Consider the following 17902-nt stretch of genomic DNA (forward strand, 5'->3'; position numbering starts at 1 on the left):
ACAACCAGTCTACGTATATTCGATTATGGAAGAATCAAGTCGGTATGTAGTTACGTTAGGTAAAACTTTTATAAAAATATTTTTTTACAAAATACATTTTTTAGACCGGGAACATTTCATTAGTTTTGGTTCCCCACACTTATATTGTAGTACAAAATTTTGTTTGACCTAGATATGACTTTTTTGTTGTTGTATTTGTGATAACCCGAATGTCATATTCAAAATGTCTCTTGACCTTTGTTATTTTATTGTGTTTGTTCGGATTTTGAGAAAACGTGTTAATTTTGGCAATACACTCAAATTTAATTGTTAGCGCAACCAACAAAGTAGTTATTTGGGTTATAATGGCTCTCATATCGACCATTTCAGAATATAACCTGTAACTTCCGGAAAATTCTTGGTTTCGGAAAAGCTCAATGTTCGAGAATTTCAACCTCGGTTTACGTGTTAGTAATCTTCTTTTAAAATAAAACATTATATAAAAATTTAAAATAAATGATCCCTAACAGCTTTTGAAATTAATTAAAAATAATTAATTTGTGTTCAATTTTAAATAATATGGGGGTTTACGATAATCAAATTACAATTTGATTTTTTAGAAATCCTTTATTTAAATTAATTAAAAATAATTAATTTAAAAGATTATTTATTTGAAATAGAGTCGAAAAACGTATTGATCAGAATTTCTTATAGTTTGTAGTTTGGTGATACTCGGAAAAGGACTTTCGCGCTTCATCCTTCGTACCCATTTTAAAAACGGTTTCTACTCATAAAGTTGGCTTTTTGAAAATCGATTGTATAATGTTTAAGCTTTAACCGATTATTTTTTCGATCCTAATCATGCTTCTAAGTTTTAGCGTTATTTAAAATATTGAAACAACAATATTCAAATGTTGGTACTTGTTGCTGATGATAATTATAGAGGAGTATACTTGAAAAATATTAGTCATTTTAAGGGTGTTAGGGTTTTAACATGTCTTAGTCAAAATATTATTTTGTGGAAATATTCCAAAAATAGTTTGAAATCATTTTCTAATCACTTGGAATTTTTAAAAAATGGTTTGGTGTTCCAAAATAACAAAAATAAATTTGGGTTTTTAAAAGTGGAACCAAACATGCCTTAGGACCAGAGTCCTAGGCCTTAGGTTCCTTTTTGTCGGTCTAGGTCAAGGATCCTTTCGGTCGGGGCTCGGGATTTTCGGTCAGGGTGCCGAAGCCCTTCGGTCGAGGTGATATAGACTCTTGGTCCTTGTCTAAACTAATCGGTCGGGGTGCATAAACCCACAAGTGTTGAGTTCGCCTTGGTCTAACCTCATCAATATTAAGTTTGGGAATTCTCGGTCGAGGTCAAAATTCATCGGTCCTAAGTTTAGACTTGTCGATCCTAGGTTAGATCTCTCGGTTCTAAATATAGAAATTCTCGGTCCTAGGTGAAGAAGACCGGTCGGACCTCTCGGTCTTAACTTAAGAACATCGGTCAGAACTCTCGGTCCTAAGTTTAAATTTCTCGGTCCTAGGTCTCAGTCCGAACAAATAATTGTCGGTCGGACCTCTCGGTCCTAGCTTGGACCTCTCGGTCATCAAGAACACAAAAGTTGCATGTTTTATAATTTGATTTAAGCTTGGATTTTTTAATCCAAGAGCTTGGGTAGCTTCACAAAGCTCCCAAATACATGTTGATCATCATCTCAAGGTATCAATCGACCTGGATGATAATCAAATCGTTCAAAACAGTTTGTGATCAAAAATTGGATTTTTGGTTTTAAAACTGTTTTGAGGAGAAATAAGCTATCAACTATCAAGAACTCTAGCGGTTCATTTTGACCAAATTAAGAACTATTTTTTTTTTAAAATTATTTTGATTTTAATCAAACATGATCCAAACATTCGCTCAACATGATTACACTCATGTTGGAAAGCTTTATGGGTTGTGATCTTCAAACATTAGCCCAAGAACAACAAACCCGTTTTTATGATTTTTAAAATTCAAATTTGGGTTATTCTGTTTAAAGTTTATTGATTGTCTCTACCTATATAAAAAGTTTATAAATGATCTTAAGATTGCCTTCTAACCATAAAACACCAAAAATAGATAACATACAAGCTTATGAAATTTGAAATAAAAAAATTAATTTAATTATAAATATGAATTAGAGTGTGATTGGAATTATACTAAGGATTGGAGAACACTCCTAAGACCTTAGGAAAGTTTTCGGATGCTCATATCCAAGTTTTAATGCCTTAAACGAAAATTTTAAAATATTCGAAAACTTGAAACTTTAATGTCGAATTTCTAAATTTTGTTGATTTGAAGCTAAAGAGTGGATATATTTTTTTCAGATTTGTTCAGTGAGGATTTGGTTCATCCATCCAAGTGGATCAAATCAGTCAAAAACTATTAATGATGTTTTGGCAGTTCTTGAGTCAACTGACCGGAATATGGATGATTCATCTCATTTTTGTATAAAAAATGATCATCGTGGTAGGGTGTGTTAGAATTCTTTAATCTAGATATTTATTTCTTAAGTCTATAATCATTATACTCTATGTCAATAAATTGAGATAAACTGCAATTGCGGAAACGTACCTGAATCTAGAATGAAGAATGATTCATTAAGTCGTTTTCTTGATCTTCTCTTGATCTTGGATTTTCTTGTTTTAGATCTAAACCTGGATCGGAATATCTGAATCTGGAATATCTTGTGTTAGGATCTAGGTAGCCACTGGAGGACCGGGGTTGGGCCGGTTAGCGGGTCTCACTCGAAGGGTGGTGATTAATCCTGTTAGAGATTAACACCGGGGTTTTAATACTACACAAACTGTCACAAACCCTTGAACTAGGTTCAAGCGCAGAAGAGGTTTGTTTCAGTTTGAAGCGGCACACTTGTATGATACACAGAATCGGTTTTGGATGATGAAGGTTTGAAAATTGATGGGTCGGTTTTTGTAACCTGGTGATCCGGTTTGGATATAGTTAGGTAGATTAGAGCGGTGTAGGTAGGTTAGTGTAGGTCGGTTAGAGAATGGAACCGGCAGAAAGTAAATAATAAGACAGATTTTATGGATGTTCGGAGATAAAACTCCTACGTCACCCCTTCCTCTCGAAACCGCGAGAAGGATATTCACTAAGGAATACAAATACAACCGATCGAGGCTTATTTTCTGCTCGATAACACTCTTACAATTTACACCGAAATTGTAAAATACACACTTCAACTTTAGCCCTTAGGCTTTCTCTTAGAGATGGAATACAATCTTATCACTTGTGAATTAAATGCTCGCTGTATCACTTATGTCTCGTTGTGTGTCACGTATATCTCACTTGTCCCGCATTTACTCTTCTTCACCTGCTCCTTTTTATAGGTGAAATATGCCAACGGTCATATTTCACTTCCTTGAATTTGATTGGCTGAGCAGAGGTTCAGTGATTCAGACCCTGCGGTCACCTTTTCAGACCTGCCGGTCATCTGTTCAGACCTGCCGGTCATCTGTTCAGACCTGGCGGTCAACTCTGCAGACTTTGCAGTCTGTTCTTCCGGTGTGTAAGACAAACCTGCTAGGTTTGTCTTTTACTCAATGTGGTAACTGTTGGCTAAAAAGTTGTCTGTACTTGGAAGATTGCTTATGATTTATCCTGAAAGTGGAAAGATCATGTAGGACTGTTTTCTGCAGCCTGCAGACTTTCCTCAGACTTGTATGAATATGAAAATGTTCAGTCTGTTCCTTTGGTATCATTCTCAACAGATACCCGAATTGTCTTCTTATACTGGTCGGTCATTTGTCTTAACCGAATGGCTTCCGGTGTGATTGGTTTAACCGGACAGCTTCCGGTTATTCCTTCGCCTTGTGGCTGATCGGCTGTCTGATGTTTCCGGTTTTTAGTTCTGGCCGATCCTTCCTTTGTGTGGTCATGTTCCGAATGTCCTGGTCGGTTTACTGACTTGACCGGTTAATCTTCTTTAGCCTGTTCATATGTTTGACCGGTCCGGTTCCTTTGTTCCTGCATGGAAGGTTTATTTGTTAAGTTTTGTGAACCAGTCCAATTTTATCTAACAATTTCTCCCTTTTTGATTATTTTATTTAAAATTATCAAAATCATGTAAGTTTGCAGACGTAGGCCGGTTCTTTGTTTTGACCGGATTTTTGAAACTGACTTGGGAGAATTTTTCGAAAAATTTGAAAGAAGTTTTGAGGAAATTTTTTGGAAAAGTCTTATCTTTTATCTTATCAATTTCTCCCTTTTTGATTATTTTATTTAAAATTATCAAAACCATGTAAGTTTGCAAACGTATGCCGGTTTCAAAAATAACTTTGTATATATATAGAAATGACCGAAAAGGGGAAATATTATATAAACACTGAAATAAACATAGTTAAGAAAGGTAAGCCCCTAATTTGAGTCGGAGAAGTCGAAGGCGGCCATCATGTCCTTGGTCCGTTTTCTCTTAACCGGTTGCGGTTGACTGGCCGTAGTGGAGACTCGTTGTCTAGTGGAACGCCCCACCAGATGTTCTTCCTCTTCATCGTCGGTGTGAGTAGCCTGGTCCGGTTGACTTTCTATAACCATGTCAGTGATCCCATCCAGCACCCCGGCCACTTGAGCCTTCTTTGATGTTTTTCTTTTCCTTTTTGCCGGAACCGAAGAGGGAGGGGCCGCCGTTGTCTTCTTCTTGTGAGCGGTTGCAAATCCTTCAAGCCTTTGTCTCTTAGTATTTAACCGCTCTTCATCCTCTACAGCTTGAGCGGCTATGAACTCTGCCAGTCCCGAATACTTGGCCACTGTCCTTCGTTCGCGCTCGGCTCTTTCTTCCTCAGTTAGTCGCGGTGTCTCCTTTGCTAATCTTGCTTCTTCGTCCAGCGCATCCTGGACCTCCTTAGCCGCTCGTTCGTTTGCTTCCACAACCGCAATATCCGCATTCATCTTAGCCTTGAGTAATTCATCAACTTGTGCGGTGAGCGCCTTGAGGTCGGCCTCGAGTTTGTCGTTGCGGTCTTCAAGACCCGCATTCTTCTTTTCAAGTTCCGAGACCCTATCAAGTGTTGTGCCGACCAGATCCTTAGTGACCTCTGTTAATCGTTGGTCGGTTTCCCTTTCAAGCTGATCCAAGTCATCCTTTATCTCGGAGGTCTTTTCTTCCAGAGCCTCGGTTCGCTGAAGATGGTTGCTGCGCAAAACCGCTTCTTCCCGGTAGTCAACTTCGAATTGTGAGATCCGGTCATCTGCCCTTAACAGAGTATGCCTTGTATTGTTGGCGAACCGGAGTGCCAGGCTTACGGTTCTCTTCATTTTCTCCTCTAATGGGTGAACCGTTGAGTCTGCAAATTCTTGAAAGAGGAACCTAACCCTTTCTTCTGTAATGCCCAGTTCTGAAACCCCAGGTTGTTCATTTTGAAGTTGCCTGGTGAGAGGAGTCTCCGTCCCTTCATTGGTTTCGTTTATCACCGAATCCGCCCGAGGAGGGGTTGCCCCATGATCGGTCTCAGAAGCTAGAGAGTGCTGTTTTCCTCGCTGTCCGCACACCGCTTACAGCCGCTTTATTTTTTCCTCTAATTCTCCTCTCGCTTTCTCAAGTCTTTCTAACACCAAGAGCGTTAAGTTGGCTTCCGGTGTTCCCTCTTCGTACTTTTCCTTAATCTTCCGGATCCGTACGGTTAACTTCTGTAGCCGTGCTCGCGGTCTTATGATGGCGGTTCGCCCCAAGGCTTCGTGAATAATTTCGGTGTTTGTGAGGTTCATGACTATTTCCTCTATTTCCTTCACCCTTTGGAAACATTCTTCGTCGGTTAGGCCCGGTAACATGTGTTTGTAACGTCTGTCGAATCAGTGCTCGTGCCATTCCCGGTATAACTCGCCAACCTTTTCAGCTCGCAGTGCAATGGCCTCTAGGATATTGCGCGCTATGATGTCGGCCTTCTTCTGATCATCTTCAGGGGAGGCCTCCTCTTCCTCACTGCTTTCTCCACCGGCCTCGACGTTCTCAGGGCTACCGGCCGCACCGGTATTGATGGGACTTGTACCCGAATGCTCTTCATCATTCGGTCTTTCTTCATCGGTTTTCTCCGAATCGGTTCGTTCGGATGTGGAAGCCGACTCTTCCTCATCCCTTGTTTGTGATGGCGGTTCCGAGAAGACTATCTTCTCCTTACCCTTGCTTCCGGTCTTTTCTTTTGCCGGTGCCGATTTCTTGGCGGATGTCTTCTTTCGGCCACCTGTGGAGCCGGGTGCCGGCTGCTTCCTCTCCAGGAAGTGTTTGGATCTGATTAACCATCTTGATCGGATAGTGACACCAGGACCGGTGTTGATGTTATGATGGAGCAAGATTTTTCCAAGGGGAATGGCGTATCCCCATGACCGGGTTGAATCCGGTTTCACCATATCCTTCAGGTTGTTGAATATTTCCTTCGCCCAGTTTACTTTCGTACCTTCTATTAAGCCGACTAGCATCCCGATTTTGGCCTTGGTGAGACTATTGTAATTTCCTCCTCTCGCCTGAACCGCCTTTGTGAAGATGTCACAAAGCGGTATGTACTCCGGTCGTAGTGTTGCTTTGTTACCGAATACTTTTACCGGTTCCTTGGTTGCTGAGAGAATCTGGCATGCTGCCTCGAATGTTTTTAGTTCTAGATCCGCCGCTGCATCTCGGCCGGCTGTTGGAAGGCGTAGGCTCTCCGCAACTGATTCTTCGGTTAGCTCGAATTCGGTACCGCTGACAGTCGCGGTGATCTTGTCGCCGGATAGAGTTGCGGTGTTGAAGAATTTTTCAACCGCTTCTTTGTATAAGACATGGGGACCGCCGAGAAAATACTCAAGACCAGCTTCTGTTACCCGGTCAATAACTCCCTTTGCTGTAGGCGTACCCTTCTGTCGGATTTCCTCGAAATCCACCTGAGTTATGTGCTTGAACAAAACCGAATCGCGCCCCATTTGAGATGATTGAGAGAGTTTGAAAAACCCGAGAGAAAATAACCGCTGAGAGAATTTGAGAGCTTAGAGAGAGAAAGCCTTTTCGCGTGAGAATGGAATGAAATGGCCAAGAGCCCCTTTTATAGGTGCGGTTTGGAAACCCAACCATCCCATCAACATTTGGCGGGAGTTTTCCCTCCAAGCCGAATGAGCGGTAAACCGTGGGCGGGAAGCCAAAGGGCGGCTATCGAAAAGGCGGCAATTCAATAGGTGGTATGTCAGGAGGTGGGAAGTTTTGAGCGGAAGTTTTGGGCGGGAAATTTCCCTCCAAAACTATTGATTTCGACTTTGATGACGTGATCTCTCTTTTGAAACCGTTTGATGCTGCAGTTTTCTTAACTTAACCGGAGAGATTGATTATCGAAAGTTAACCGGTTATTTTGAACAAGCAGACTATTTGCAATCTTTTGAGTTTAAGCGGTTTTCTTTGAGACCGGATAGGATCCCGGTTATTTTGACAATGTTAACCGGTTACTTAGATAGATAATCAAAATATTAAGATGACCCGGTCATTTAAACTGAAATAGAATTGTATTGAAGAGACATAAAAGACTAGAAACCGAAAGATAGATCGGTGTAAGAACAGACATACATAAGAAGGAAAGATACAGCTTATGTAATAACCACTTTAGAAAGCCTGTCTTCCACTGCATTCATGTCAAGGATGTTCGAGGGGGATGCCGGTGTGCCCGGTCCAAATTCTGGCCGGTACTTGAGAATGAGCTTACTGATGTAAGGGGCATAACCGAGACCTTTCTTGGTTATCACCATGTTTTTCAGGTTTTGAAAGATGATCGTTGACCAGTTGATGGCCGTTTTGCTAACAATATGGGTCATCATGTTGTAAGTGTTCTTGGAGTACCGCTGATTTGGAGATTGACAAAAGATAGACCGGGTCACAATCTCAAGAAGCAGTTGGGCGTGATGACCGAGGCGGGTTTTTAACCCATAGTTTTCCACCGGAACAATGGTTCCAGAGAGGTATAGTGCGTGTTCAAATGCAGCACTTCCCTCCTGGGTTGGAAAGTCAGAAAACCCTTCTGTGGGCAAGTTGAATAGGTGGGCGAATTCGGCTTCATCGAGCCAGAAAGTATGGTCTCTTACCGTAGAGACGATCTAATTGCCCCTGATGCAAGCGCTTCGAAAGAAGGTCTTAACATCCTCAATCAGAATGGGACCGGATTCTTCGAGGAATGTTCGAAGTCCGGTGTCAATTAGAGATTCAAATATGAATTTCTTTGCATTATTTCCGTCCCATTGTTCCATGCATGAATCGAAGTTAATGCTCAAAAAGTTTCCTAAGGTTCGGCTCGGCATGATTATAACGTTTGCTAAGATGGGGAGGAAGGTTCAAGAGATTTCAAGAGACTTATATGTTTCAGGATGTGTTGATTTGATCAGAGAATGTCCCTTTATATATGGTCGATTTTGGAGGGAAAATATTAGCATTGAATGTTAGTTTTGTCTTATTAAGGAAGAGAATATTTATGTTTCCAAAACGCATTGGAAAGGAGTTACTTTTAATTTATTGCGGAGCTCGAGGTGAGATTTGGTTGAGAAGTAACCAAGTTAGTTGGGTATTGATTACTCAGGTGGTTGGGAGTTACTTCATTAATTAAATATTCCTTTTTCATTAATGCACCAACACAATGGAAAGTAATCAAGGGAAACCGAAAGAGACATGGATAAAGCCGAAGAGAACGTAAATAAAGCCGAAGAGAACATTGATAAAACCGAAGCGATCATAGGTAGGTTGAGTGAAGATACACCCGGTGCGTGCAGCAAAATGACCGGGTGTAGGAAGGAGTGACTTAACGACCGCTGGAGGAGACAGCACCGTTGGGGTTGTTGCGGCGGTTCCTCCTCCTTTAATCTCTTTCAAACCGCTCGTAGAAGGAGTCAGTTATTTCCTTTGTTAGCACCTGAGCTTGATTTAGACCCTCGCCTGGACAGGTCGGTACACCAAGCTCAACGAGCAGACAACTCAGCTGGGGAACGAGGCCGACTGTTCGAACGCTAATCATCTAGATTAGAACGTCGAACAGTACTCGTGACCAGTTAACCGGGGTCCCAGTGGTGATTGCTGCCATCATGTTGAAAGAGGCGGTGCAGTAAGTATTCGTCACATCCCTCCCTAGGATGCTTCGACCTATGACATCATTGAGGAGCTGATATTTAGCCCTCAGAAGTGATTTTGTGCCATGGTCACTAACGGGTTCGTTAGACTGGGCAAAAGTTAGGGAGATCTCGGCCTTTAAGTCGGCCGGAACGTTGAGATCTGTCAAACCTTGCTTTGGCAAGCCAAAGCACCGCCCAAAGTCGCTTTCCGTGAAGTCGAATACTACACCGCCCACCTGAGATTGGATGTGAGTGTCAAAATGCGGTGTTCCTCTGAAGATCCTTGCATTGTACAAGAATTCCAGAACAGAATCTGGATAGATGACGTGCTTGTCATCCAAGAAGTATCAAAGACCTGTGTCTTCGAGTGATTTTATCATCTTGAACACATCATAGTGTTCAGTGTTTTTCGCAGATCTGAAGTCTACTTGGAAGATGTTTGAAAACTTAGACATTTTTGTCTTAGTGAGAGGAGAGGTTATGACTTGTGATTGTTTTGATTAAGATTTGTTCATCTTATACTAGTGGAGAGAGAACTCTATTATCCAAGTATCACAGGAGATGATGTCTATTATCCAAAGGGGAAAAAGTTTTGCATAAAATAAGCATGTCTACAGCCTAGGGGTGTTGGTCATAGACCTGGACCATGAAAGATATCAAATCTTCACGTCTTTTTAGGTGTGACCATTTTACTTTGAAAAGGAAATGTTGCAGAACATATAAGCTTAAACATAGATAATTATTCCACTTTTGTTTGAAATTCAAATAATCTAAGATAACCTACTTCCGAACCGGTCAGTTATCAGTTGTTCGTCCCGAGGCGGTTATTTGGTGCATGCACTAAATAACCGGTCGGTTTACTTTTTCTGATATATCAGGCGGTTCTTCCATAGATACCTTGAAAATTTGAAATCCAACAGTTTAGGAAGAACTACCGGTTTTGTCTGTCCGAACCGGTTTCCTTTAAGCATCCTTAGGAAGGATCTGACTAATATCGGTTAAACCGAGAGTAAGTCTGAATTGAGAAAACTTAGCTTCCTGTAGAGGCTTGGTGAAGATATCGGCTACTTGTTGATCTGTCGGTACGTATTCCAGCCGGATATGCTTCAGCATGACATGTTCCCGAATGAAGTGGTGCCTTATGTCAATGTGCTTGGTTCTGGAGTGTAGAACCGGATTGTAAGTGATTGCTATGGCACTTGTGTTGTCGCAAAAGATCAGAGACTCTTCGGCTATTACACCGAAGTCCGTTAGTTGTTGTTGGATCCAAAGGAGTTGTGAGCAACATCTTCCGGCCGCCAGGTACTCAGCTTCTGCGGTGGATGTGGCCACTGATGTTTGTTTCTTGCTATGCCATGAAACAAGCCGGTCACCTAGGAACTGACATGTTCCGCTGGTGCTTTTTCTATCAACATTGCAACCTGCATAATCTGCATCTGAATAACTCGTTAGGTTAAAGGATGAATCCTTTGGATACCATAGGCCGACGTCAGGTGTTCCCTTTAGATATTTTAAGATCCTCTTTGCGGCTGTGTAGTGAGATTGTTTTGGATTGGCTTGGAACCTTCCACACACACCGACTGCAAATAGAATATCCGGTCTACTTGCTGTCAGGTAGAGAAGAGAACCGATGATGCCCCGGTAAATCCCAAATTTCTTTAGGAGCTCCTTGGTGTACTTAGGTTGGCTTATGAACGTTCCTTCTTCGAGTTGTTTAACCTGAAGACCTAGGAAGAAACTTAATTCTCCCATAATACTCATTTCAAACTTGTTAGTCATCAAGGTTGAAAATTTATCACACAACTTAGGATCGGTCGAACCAAAGATGATATCATCTACATAGATTTGAACAAGTAGTATATGTTCCTTCTTTTTAAATTTAAAAAGAGTTTTATCCACCGAACCGATGGTGAAGTCATGGTTTAACAAAAATGCGGTTAGCGTGTCATACCAGGCTCTAGGTGCTTGCTTTAGACCGTATAAAGCTTTGTTTAACCGGTATACATGGTTTGGAAATTCAGCACTTTTGAAACCGGATGGTTGTTCAACATACACCTCTTCACGTAGGTCACCATTCAAAAATGCACTTTTTACATCCATTTGAAAAACCTTAAAGTTTTTTAAAGCAGCAAAAGCTAGAAAAATCCTAATAGCTTCAATTCTAGCTACATGGGCAAATGATTCTTCAAAATCAATGCATTCTTCCTGTTTGTAACCTTGTGCCACTAATCTGACTTTGTTCCTTGTGACCAAACCGTCTTCATTGAGTTTATTTCTAAATACCCATCTTGTTCCTATAACCGGTTGATCTTTCGGTCTAGGGACTAGGTACCAGACTTTGTTACTCTCGAACTGGTTTAGCTCTTCTTGCATTCCCAAGATCCAATCCGGATCTGACAGTGCTTCATCTATTCTTTTCGGCTCAATCTGGGATATGAAAGCGGAATTAAAGTATTCCTCCAGAATTTGACGCCTAGTTCGAACAGGTTCCGAAGGGTCACCTATAATTTTCTCAGGAGGATGCTTAGTGTTCCTTTTGAAATTTGTTTCAGCGGTGTCTACCAAATTACCGTTTCCTTGATCAAGGCTAGACATATCAGTAGGCTGAACAGGGTTGTCAGACTGACCGATTTCCTCGGTTTGGACCGAAGTGTTAGCTTCCTGTTGTGGAACAGCTTGATCCGATTGGGTTTCATTATTACCCATTTGGTCATGGACAAACCGCCTAAAAACCGGAGCTTCATCTTCACTATCAGAATGGATATTGGTATTTTCCAATCTATTGTGCAGATCAAAGCGTGATGCAGTGTTACTTTCAACCGATTCATCGAAAACCACGTGAAGTGATTCCTCCGTGGTTAAAGTTCTATTGTTATACACTCTATATGCTTTACTTACTGCCGAGTAACCTAACATGATCCCAGTGTCGATTTTTGCATCAAAAGCAGAAAGATAGGTTTTACCATTTATATGAATGTAACATTTACAACCGAAGATCTTGAGGTATTAAAGGTTGGGAACTCTGTTAAAATAAACCTCATAAGGTGTTTTGTTGTGAAATTTGTTAATCAAAGACCGGTTTTGTGTGTAACATACAGTATTGATAGCCTCAGCCCAGAATTTCTGAGCAATACCCGAATCAGCTATCATGGACCGTGCGACTTCCTTGAGAGTCCGGTTTCTTCTCTCGGCCAGGCCATTTTGTTGAGGAGTCCTAGCACTAGACAACTCGTGTCTAATACCGGATTCATCAAGAAATACGGTTAAGGTACTATTGGTAAATTCGGTACCTCGATCACTTCTAATGCTGTTAATGCGAGTTGGTTTTTCATTTTGCAAACGTTTAAGCAGTGTAATCAAGTTTGATGCAGTTTTACGTTTGGATGGTAAAAATATTACCCATGTAAACTTAGAATAATCATCAATAACTACCATGGTATAAAGCATACCTCCTAGGCTAATGACCTGAATCGGTCTAAATAAATTCATGTGAAGAAGATCTAAGCATCTGCTAGATTGAATATTTCCTTTACTTTTAAAGGTTGGCTTAGTTTGTTTACCCATTTGACATGCTGAACAAACCTTATCCTTGTTAAATACTATGTCAGGAATACCTTCAACTAGCTTTTTACCGCGAATGTAGTTTAATGTTTTCATGTTCAGATGGTTTAGTCTCTTATGCCATAACTAGGTTTGATCAGTCTTAGCTATCATGCATACAGGATATTCTACCTTAGTTTTCCAGTCTACCTTGTAGATGTTTCCTAGCCTATTTCCGGTTAGTAGTATGGTACCTTGGGAGTTCTTAACTAAGCATGCATGTTTGAGAAATTCTACCGTGTATCCAGCATCACACATTTGACTAATGCTTAACAAGTTAAAACGTAAGTTTTCTACTAAGAGCACATTATCAATAGTTAGGTTACCATGGACAATCTTACCCTTGCCCACAGTTCTACCTTTGAGTTGTCACCGAAGGTGATTAGAGCACCGGTTTCTATTCTGATGTCGGTTAACAGGTTGTTGTTCCCGGTCATATGCCTGGAGCAACCGCTATCCAAGTACCATTTAGAGTTTCCTAGCCGTTTCTTTAAATTCTGCAAGAAGTACATATTTAAAACTACTTGGTACCCACATTCACTTGGGTCCACATGCGATTAGTCCCTTGGGTATCCAAACCTTGACAAACCGGACGGCCTTCTTTGCTAAGGTTTTAGCCGTTCTTTTGGCACTCGGTTTTGGGTGACTCGGTTTTTCTACAAAAGTCTTACATGAGGGTGATCTTTGTTTTGACCTATGCGGTTGAGGATTGGTTCTCCTATTTTTGAGCAGTTCGGCGTTTCTTTTCTCAGGGTCTAGCCACTTCTCAAAGTCAGTTGGACCAACATAGTTGTAGTTTAGTCTTTCTTCCGTATAATATGCGGTCAACTCTTCTTCAGCGGTCAAGGAGCTTTTAATGAATCTTATAAGAGGAAGTTTACTCCTTGTAATCTTTACTTTCTCTACGGGTTTTTGGTCTTTGGATTTATCCTTTGTGTATCCTAAGCCGAACATGCAAAAAGGATGTCTGTAATGACTACACATTTTCTTTACCATGTCACTAGATCTCTTATATGCGGCCAACTTATACTGGAGTCGGGCATTTTCTTCCTTGGTCAGTTCTCTAGCTGGTTCACTAGACTGTTCGGTCGTAAATGGTGGTTCAGGTTTTGACTCGGTTTCTACGGTAGGGATTTCATCAGGTTCTATGACCTCTGGTTCGGTTATGACGGGTACTTCTGGTTCTGTCGGAATGGGTACTATAAGGTCGGTTCTAATGTTGAGTTGCTTAGGCAGTAAGGCTAACAGGTTCTTATACTCTTCTACCATATCATTTAATGCATTGTATAACTCATCTTTAGTAAATTCTTCACAGGGAGAGTCAAATACCTGTTCCTCATTTGCCATGAGACATGTGAGTTCATCGTCACTGTCACTGTGAGCCCATAGACTTCCTCCATCATCGGCTATCAGTGCTTTCTGAACCTCACTTCCTTCACCGGTTTGTTGATAGTTATTTCGGTTATTTTGGTAGTCCGGTTTCCGGTCATCCCTCCTCGGTTTTCTGCATTCCCACTTGAAATGTCCCAAACAGTTGCAGTTATAACACCTTATAATGGATTTATCACCATAGTTGTAGTTTGTTGGCTGACTTCTTTTCATGAACCTCCCAAACTTCTGTGCAAGCATTGCCATGGCATCCTCGGTGAACTGTTCGGCGGTTCTGATCGGTGTAGGTGCTGGTGCAGGTATAGCCGGTTCTGTGGACGTGATCAGTGCTCTGGTTGAGGTTGAGGCCGAGACTTCTTCTTCATTCCTAGATCTCATTTCGAACTCATATGCTTTAAGATCTTCGAATACATCGTGTAGCTTCATCTTACCTAGGCAGTTTGATTCCCTCATCACCATTGTCTTTATGTCCCATGCACTTGGAAGAGATCTTAAAGCTTTCATAATGACCTCCTTGTTGTCATACCTCTTGCCAAGAGTTGTTAGCTCATCTAACACACCAGTGAACCGGTCACTGTACTCCTTCATTGTTTCTCCCGGTTTCATCTTGATGCTTTCAAATTTCTGAGTAGCTACCATCACCTTGTTTTCCTTTGTTCTTTCAATTCCCTCAAAGATCTGAATAACCGTGTCCCATGTCTCCTTTGCGGTTTTACAGTCTCTAATCTTGCAGTATGTGTTTCTATCCACACTGTTGGAGATCCGGTTTCTAGCATGGTTATCCAGGTTATTTCTTCTCCTATCTTCAGCTGTCCATTCCTTTCTGTCTTTATCAATGATAATCGGTCTTTCGGCCAAAATGGACTCCATCTCATCATCCAAGGTGATTAAGTGTAGGTGCATGCGTGCCTTCCAGTTGACGAAGTCATCACCTTCTAGCATTGGAGGCCTATCGAAAGACATGCTTGCTTGAGTATTGAAACTAACTGCTCTGATAACAATTGTTAGGATCTAGGTAGCCGCTGGAGGACCGGGGTTGGGCCGGTTAGCGGGTCTCACTCGAAGGGTGGTGATTAATCCTGTTAGAGATTAACACCGGGGTTTCAATACTACACAAACTGTCACAAACCCTTGAACTAGGTTCAAGCGCTGAAGAGGTTTGTTTCAGTTTGAAGCTGCACACTTGTATGATACACAGAATCGGTTTTGGATGATGAAGGTTTGAAAATTGATGGGTCGGTTCTTGTAACCTGGTGATCCGGTTTGGATATAGTTAGGTAGATTAGAGCGGTGTAAGTAGGTTAGTGTAGGTTGGTTTGAGAATGGAACCGGCAGAAAGTAAATAACAAGACAGATTTTATGGATGTTCGGAGATAAAACTCCTACGTCACCCCTTCCTCTCGAAACCGCGAGAAGGATATTCACTAAGGAATACAAATACAACTGATCGAGGCTTATTTTCTGCTCGATAACACTCTTATAATTTACACCGAAATTGTAAAATACACACTTTAACTTTAGCCCTTAGGCTTTCTCTTAGAGATGGAATACAATCTTATCACTTGTGAATTAAATGCTCGCTGTATCACTTATGTCTCGCTGTGTGTCACGTATATCTCACTTGTCCCGCATTTACTCTTCTTCACCTGCTCCTTTTTATAGGTGAAATATGTCAACGGTCATATTTCACTTCCTTGAATTTGATTGGCTGAGCAGAGGTTCAGTGATTCAGTGATTCAGACCCTGCGATCACCTTTTCAGACCTGCCGGTAATCTGTTCAGACCTGGCGGTCAACTCTGCAGACTTTGCAGTCTGTTCTTCCGGTGTGTAAGACAAACCTGCTAGGTTTGTCTTTTACTCAATGTGGTAACTGTTGGCTAGACAGTTGTCTGTACTTGGAAGATTGCTTCTAATTTATCCTGAAAGTGGAAAGATCTTGTAGGCCTGTTTTTTGCAGCCTGCAGACTTTCCTCAGACTTGTATGAATATGGAAATGTTCAGTCTGTTCCTTTGGTATCATTCTCAACAGATACCCGAATTGTCTTCTTATACTGGTCGGTCATTTGTCTTAACCGAATGGCTTCCGGTGTGATTGGTTTAACTGGACAGCTTCCGGTTATTCCTTCGCCTTATGGCTGATCGGCTGTCTGATGTTTCCGGTTTTTAGTTCTGGCCGATCCTTCCTTTGTGTGGTCATGTTCCGAATGTCCTGGTCGGTTTACTACTTGACCGGTTATTCTTCTTTAGCCTGTTTATATGTTTGACCGGTCCGGTTCCTTTGTTCCTGCATGGAAGGTTTATTTGTTAAGTTTTGTGAACCGGTCCAATTTTATCTAACATCTTGTGAGTGGGGTTTAAGTCTTCCAACCCTATATTGATAGCCCTCTTGAGTGTTCTTGAGAAATGAGCAAAAACCTTATTGTCTGATGAGAGAAACAAATTGGTAGACTATCTATATGTGTTGAGAACCTAGCCCTAATATATCCATTTATTATTCGGCCCATCAACGAAATAATAAATGATATTACCACTTCTACACAAATATATCCCCACATTTATTATAGATGTCTAAATAAACCCATAATCTTTATACTTTAATATATCATTTTAATTGGGCTTTAATCTTTATTATAATAACAAATAATATACAATTATTAAATAATATATGTACCTAAATATTGGAAATAATTCCAACAGAGTGATCATTTCACCTTTTGAATCAACCGCAAAGATGGCCTGTGGTGAAAGTTTCATCTTTGAAAAATCAAAGATGAGACTTTGTTCTTATCTTCTTCGGCACCGCGATGAAAACGATGTCAAAACGACGCTATTTGGAGTGTAAACGCAGACGTTGAGCATTTTGTCCATTCCGTCGCGTTCCAGGTGACTAAGCTAACTTCCGCGTTAGTGGGTTCGCTGCTTCGCGGGCACACAATCTTTCAGTTGCAGGGGGTTCCATGGGCGTGTCTAGGGTGTTTGATGAATATCCAACTTATTAAAACTTTAAAGAATTGTTTATAATTGATTTTTCTTTCACCCTTTTGACTTTAATTTTGATCTTTTTAAATACACAAAATATTAAAATAAAAAAGGGAAATATTTTACCATTTATTTTTTTGGGGTATATTTTATGGTTAAATAAATAATTTTGGGAAATGAAATGGGTACCACATTACATCATTAATTATTTATTTAATTCCCTTTATATTTTTAAAATTATTTTAAGATAAAATGAGTACAATATTTATCCCAAATATATTTTTTTTTTATTTTGTTCATTTTCCTTAATTAATTAGGCTTTAATTATCACAATAATTAATCTAATTAATTGTTTTAATTTAGTTTTGTCCTTGGGGTTCATTATTTCGATTTTATTTATTTGAAAATAAATTAAAATAATTATTTTAATTTTATAAATTGATGTGTAGATTTTTAGTTCTTAAAATAGAGTCACCATCTATTTTTTTAGAAAATTAGGAAAATATCTTGCATAATTAAACGTTTGTTAGATATTATATTTTGATTCGGGACATAGTTCAACTCGTAAAAATGACTCTCGCGCTTACTCCTATGTGCCCGTCAAAATGACTGTATCTACTTTAAATGTTTGACCAATTTTAAAATTTATTGTTTTACTCTTTTAATTTGTAAAGATTATTTAAATATATTAAAGTTTTCATAATTTAAATCATAAATGTAGATAAAATTTTATCGATTTTGTATATGAAAAAGGCAAGCTATACAAGTTAATTTAACGATAAATCATACCAAATTAATTTTTAATTTTTGGTATTTTAAAATTTTATACAAATGACAAGCAAAAGGTGAAC

The sequence above is a fragment of the Impatiens glandulifera genome, chromosome 3 (assembly GCF_907164915.1).
Source record: "Impatiens glandulifera chromosome 3, dImpGla2.1, whole genome shotgun sequence".
Classification (NCBI taxonomy): Eukaryota; Viridiplantae; Streptophyta; class Magnoliopsida; order Ericales; family Balsaminaceae; genus Impatiens; species Impatiens glandulifera.